Source organism: Dipodomys ordii, unplaced genomic scaffold (assembly GCF_000151885.1).
Source record: "Dipodomys ordii isolate 6190 unplaced genomic scaffold, Dord_2.0 Scaffold216, whole genome shotgun sequence".
NCBI lineage: Eukaryota > Metazoa > Chordata > Mammalia > Rodentia > Heteromyidae > Dipodomys > Dipodomys ordii.
Window position 1 is genome coordinate 40174 of NW_012267432.1, and position 5795 is coordinate 45968.

Genomic DNA, 5795 nt, shown 5'->3' on the forward strand with positions numbered 1-5795 from the left:
ATATATATATATATATATATATATATATATATATATATATATATATACCCCTAACTCTTTCTGAAGTTGCTCCCTTCTGACTGTTTTCTAGTAGAAGCCTTTAACCCTACCCTTGATTCTTTGCATCTCTGCTTTTCCTTTCCTGTGGACCCCTGAGTCCTTTACCTCCCAGATGACTTAAGATGAAGGCAGGGTTGACTTGTGGAGGTGTTAGTTGTGAGAGCTTTCCCCTAAGGAAACTACCACAAACACGTGAATTCACCATTCCATTTCTAAAGAGGGTGTGAATTGAACATTTTCAAAGCAGCTGACCTAATGATTAGCAAAGTTGAATCCATGCTGGTCTCACCTTTAAGGTTACTTTCTCAGGATATAACCATTTTTCAAATTCAGAAACATGCATACTGTATCTGCTTGATTATGATACCTGAAAGAATAATCATAGAGTTGGGAAAATTTGGATTATTCAATAAATGAAATAGACAACTTCATCATCCAAATATGCATATAAAATTAGATCCCTATCTTACAGTGTCCACATACATACATCTAATTAAAGGTATAAATGCTAAAACTGAAAAATATTTATCACATAAGAGAAAACGTAAGTGCTAGACTGACAATTGCTCAAATACAATCAAGAGAAAGTTCCAAAAAGGAGATAAAATAAACCACAGACTAGGAAATTAGATCTGTAATGTATATCTGCATAAGCAACTGAGAATTCATGTCTAGAACATAAATCTGAGAAACAATAGGACACTAAGTAAAGAACAAGAAGTACATAAAAGAGACTGGCGTGCTTTCACTCATTTTCACTAACCATTATGAGAACACAAAATAAATGACATAATAATAACATACTTCATGAATAAATTTGAAAAAAAGGAAAACACTTGATGATATAAAATATTGGTGGGAAAGTGGAATGACAATTTATTATCTGGCTGTCCGTGTACAGCCACAGACACAGAGATTCGAAAAAGAATGTAAACTGAAAATGATAAATCTCTGTCTCCATTGAGTAGATGGCTGTAACTATATCTCACTTAAAATTGCATGTCAATGGCTCTCTCACCAACAAAGGTAAAACTGTTGAAACTGTTCAGATGAAGAAACTGAGATTAAGCAAATACCATGTGCCATAAAAGAGATCATTGATGATAGAGTTACTGTTTGAATGTATGTCTGAGCTCAGAGCATACTTCCAGCAACCGCAGTACACCTTCGGAGACTTACTCGTCCACACAACCACATGGGTTCATCACTGCCACGCACTTGAGACAAGGAGGCTGGACAGTGGGCTCACCTCCTTTTAGGGGAGTGCTGGTCTCATGGTCCTTTGTGCGTCATCATCCCTGTAAGCTCATGCTTCCTTCATCGTTGTGTCTGTGTGACCACATTGCCCATCCTCATCTTCTGTACCCCTAGAGTTCTCTCTCTCCTCTGTCTTTCTCTCATGTCTCTGTCTCTCTCTCTCCCTTCTCCTCCAACCCATTCTCACCTTCAGTCCACTTCTCACACTGCCCCTCTACCTGTCCCTCTGTTTCTTCCTCTTCCTCTCACAAAGCCTCTTTCTACTTCTCTGATCTTTCCCTTCACTCTCTATAGTCTTCTCTCCATGTCTTTATGCAATCATCTCTCCTTCAGAGTCTGTCCATACTGTAACCCTCTCTAAGACATGTCATTTTCCTATTCTTCAGGCCTTTGCATCCCCATGTCCCCACCTTTTTCTAAACTTCAGTGTATACCACTTTTCTTCTTCTCTAAATTCAGATTACATTTTCTATCCTTCTGCATCTTTTTAATCTTTCACTGCTATTCCATTTGCTTTCTTTTACCTTCTCAAACTTTTATTCATTCATTCATTATTATCTTTAAGTAGTTGTACAAAGAGGTTTCAGGATGACATATCAGTTTGTGAGTTTAATGCATCTCAGTCAGGGACACCCTTCTCTCCATCCTTCCCCATATCATCATTCCCCCCCTCTCTCCCAACTCTACCCCTCCCCTTCCCTTAGTTTACTTGTCATATTGTCAGTCACGATTTTCGTTATGACTGCATTCATCCACCATTCCTCTCCCCATTCAGGTGCACCTAGCCCCCCTTCTCACCTGTGGCCACAACACAGCTTCCTGGTATTCATTTGTTACACTGTAAGTTAGTTACTCAAAGGAGTTACACTGTTGGAATCTCCCCTGCATATACTGTAGATAATGTTTGTGTATATATGTCTCAATTAGTTACATAAAGGGATTCACCTTTGACAGGCCTGTATGTGCATATACTTGATCAGATTCACTCCCTCTGTTGCTCTTCTTCATCTTCCTTTTCTCTCCTTCCTAAATCAGTCTCAACAGGCTTCATTGTTCTGTGTCCCCACACATGAACATGAAGTCTTTTGACCATATTCAAATGTCTTTTATTACTATCCAGTCATAGCACTCTTGAGCATTTATCTGAATCATTTTAAGTAGGGATGTAATAAAGGCAAGTGCATACCCATGTCCATTGCTACAATATTCAAGAACCAAACTATGGAGACAGCCCAGGTGCCCTAACACTGAGGAATATGTATGTATGTGTATATATATATATATATATATATATATACACACACATATATATATATGATTATTACTCATCTATAAAGAAGAATGAAATCATGCCATTTGTAGGTAAGTGGATGGATCTAGAGATTAAGTCAAGTGTGCCACTTTGTGTGTGTATGTGCGTGTTTGCGTGTGCATGTGTGCATATACGCATGCACATGCATATGCTGATCCTGAGGCTTGAACTCAGGGTCTGGGTGCTGTTCCTGAGCTGCTTTTGCTCAAGGCTCACATGCTACCACTTGAGTCACAGCTGTATTTTCTATGGACTTTTTTTTGTAGGTTATTTTCAAAGATAAGAGTCTCTTGAAAAAAAAAAAGTCTCTTGGACTTTCTTGCCAGAGCCAGCTTCAAACTGTAATCCTCAGATCTCAGCTACCTGAGTGGCTAGGATTACATGCATGAGCCACTGATGCCCAACTTAGTCCTTGATATTCTATAGCCCACTTTCTGCACAAACATCTTATCATTGCCTGAAGGACTCAAGAACTGAATGCTTCCACTTCCCTGCATAGAAGGCATTCCTGTATACTTCACCATTAGCATCTATCACATGCTGGTTGGCGTCATCTCCTGCATATTGAACAGGCTGAACACTCTGTTTATGGTCCTTACATATTAATATTTTATGTGATGCTAAGCACCATGTCTGCACAAAATGTAAGCAGTTCTCTGCATACTTGTGCCTTTGTAGTATGTGTCAATGGCCATTCTCTTCTGTCCATCCAGTACAGGGCTTCTATTCTACAGGCTACTATTGTCAACCTCTTCTTTTTGCCCATCTGAAATCAGTCCCAAAGTCAAGGAAGATGAATTAGCAGTTTTGCACCTTGACCTATATCTCCTCCCCCAGAGACCCTAGTTAGGAATGTCAGACTACAGAGAACTTTATGTGATGGATTTCTTGATCATTCTGAACTGTAGTAGTATCAACCTAAAGTATTCAGAGAACAGAATGGTTTTAATTATCTTTGCTAAGCAATAAGATATACTGAATGATGAGTGAGCAAAAAGAATGACAATAAAAATGGACACCTTAAAGCAAAAGAGAAGGTGAAGTAGAATAGAATGCTGGTCTGATTTGTTGCCAGGCAGAGAGGACAGCATCCTTACCACTCAACCTCACAGGGGCAAATCAAATGGCTCTGGACAGGGTCCGTGGCATGATCCTATGAGATCTAATGACACACGTTAATATACATAGTGGGATTTTCTTGGTCAAAACATGTGTGGCTAATATCCTAAGCCAAATCGCTTTCTCCTTTATATCTCATATAGTAGACGGATTCAAATGTATTTCAACAGTCAATCCTGTCATCCTGTATCTGAGCTGTTTCTAGTAACATATTTTATGTTTATAAATATATTTATAATTATATTTTAATTATAAAAATATATAAAATATAATTATATTTATAATTATATATAATTATATAATTATAAATGTGTATTTATAAATAGAGGCAAATCCCTTCATGATTCTAATCTCAATCTGATAAGGTATAATGTCATTTACTTTAAAATTTCTGTAGTTATGAAATTGCATTACCACTTTGCAAATATGTACTCTATATTTCTTACCATGTTTATCATTCACATCTGAGACTAGCACACACACACACACAAACACACACACTCGTTATGTAAACATTGCCTGAAAAGGAGGGGAGGAGGCAGAGGGGAAGAATGGGGAAGTGGGTTATGTTGTTCAAAGCAAAACTGTGTACAGGAATGTTACCACTACCTGGCTTCTCTACTGTAGTTTTAATAAACTACATGCTTTCAAAGTCATTTAAGTATATTAGTTATCCAGTCACCATGCTAAGTAAATACTATTGGACTCATTTTTATATCATTGTTTATTTCGGTTATAGGTCTCTAGATATTAAGAAAGGATGATATAGTTACTGGGGTAATTACTCCTCTGGGAAACTCATTCCATTCCCAGAGCTTCTCGTCATCTTAAAAAGAGCGTTCAGCTTCCAACGGGAAGAAGAAGAAAGCAAAAATGCCAGGGTGGCAGGCCTTGCTGAAGTGAGCTTCCCACTTGCTGTTGCGGTGAGTGTTCAAGCCCATGACTGACTCCTCAAACAGCTTCCAAATGGAGCCCCCCTTTACCCCTGAGCTTCAAACCAATCAGATTTTCCTCTAGTCAGTACTTAGCTTACCGCGATTCCTGAACGAATCAAAGTGGTGGAAAGAAAGGCACATCTCCTAAGCTAGATGATAGATGGTAAGAGTTAAACAAAACAAAATCAGAAAGTATTATAGCATTTAGAAGCAGTTTTGCCATTGTGTTACTTTTTTAGTCCTCTTGCAAAGTATGTGTGTGTGTGTGTGTGTGTGTGTGTGTGTGTGTATATATATATATATATATATATATATATATATATATATTAGATGCTCCTTTACGGAGGGGAAAAGTCTTGTCTTTTTACCTCCCTCACTATTATGGCCTGAGTGTCCTTGGTGACAGAATAGTATGAGTAGAGAGTTGTGGATAAGCTGTGATAACATCTCAGAAAAATCCTGGAAGAAGAGATGGTGGGGCAAGGAATACTATCATTTAGTGGTTGCTAAAATGTCACATTAAATACTGAGAGTCAATGTCTGAGCTACACATTAGCATCTTACATTTAACAATAAAGAGACACATGTTCATAAAAACAAGGTAGATAAAGTCAAGCTGCACATAGGATTCACCTCCAATTCTGTCCAGTTCCAGGGGTGTAGGAGTTTCTGCAGATTTACATTATTCTGTCCTGTTATTCTAGGATAAAAACTAAATAATCTCTTTAATCACCTCCCCATTCAGATGTGCTTTTAGAACAAGGAAAATGATTATATTTCAGTTATCTCTTTCTTTCTCCCTCTTTCCCTCCCTCTCTTCCTTCCTCCTTCTCTCTCTGAGTCTCGGTGTCTGTGTCTGTCTCTCTGTATCTCTCTTTCTCTCTGTCTGTCTGTCTCTCTTTCTTTCTCTCTTTTCCCATTCCTGGAGTTTGAACTCAGGACCTGGGCAGTAACCTTAGCTTCTTTTTCTTTTCTTTTTTTTAAATTTTTATTTATTTTTTATTGTGAAAATACTATACAGAGGGGTTACAATTACATGGGCAAGATAATGAGTACATTTCTTATCAAGCATTGTAGCCTCCTCCTTTGTTTCCCCTTCCCATCCCTTCCCA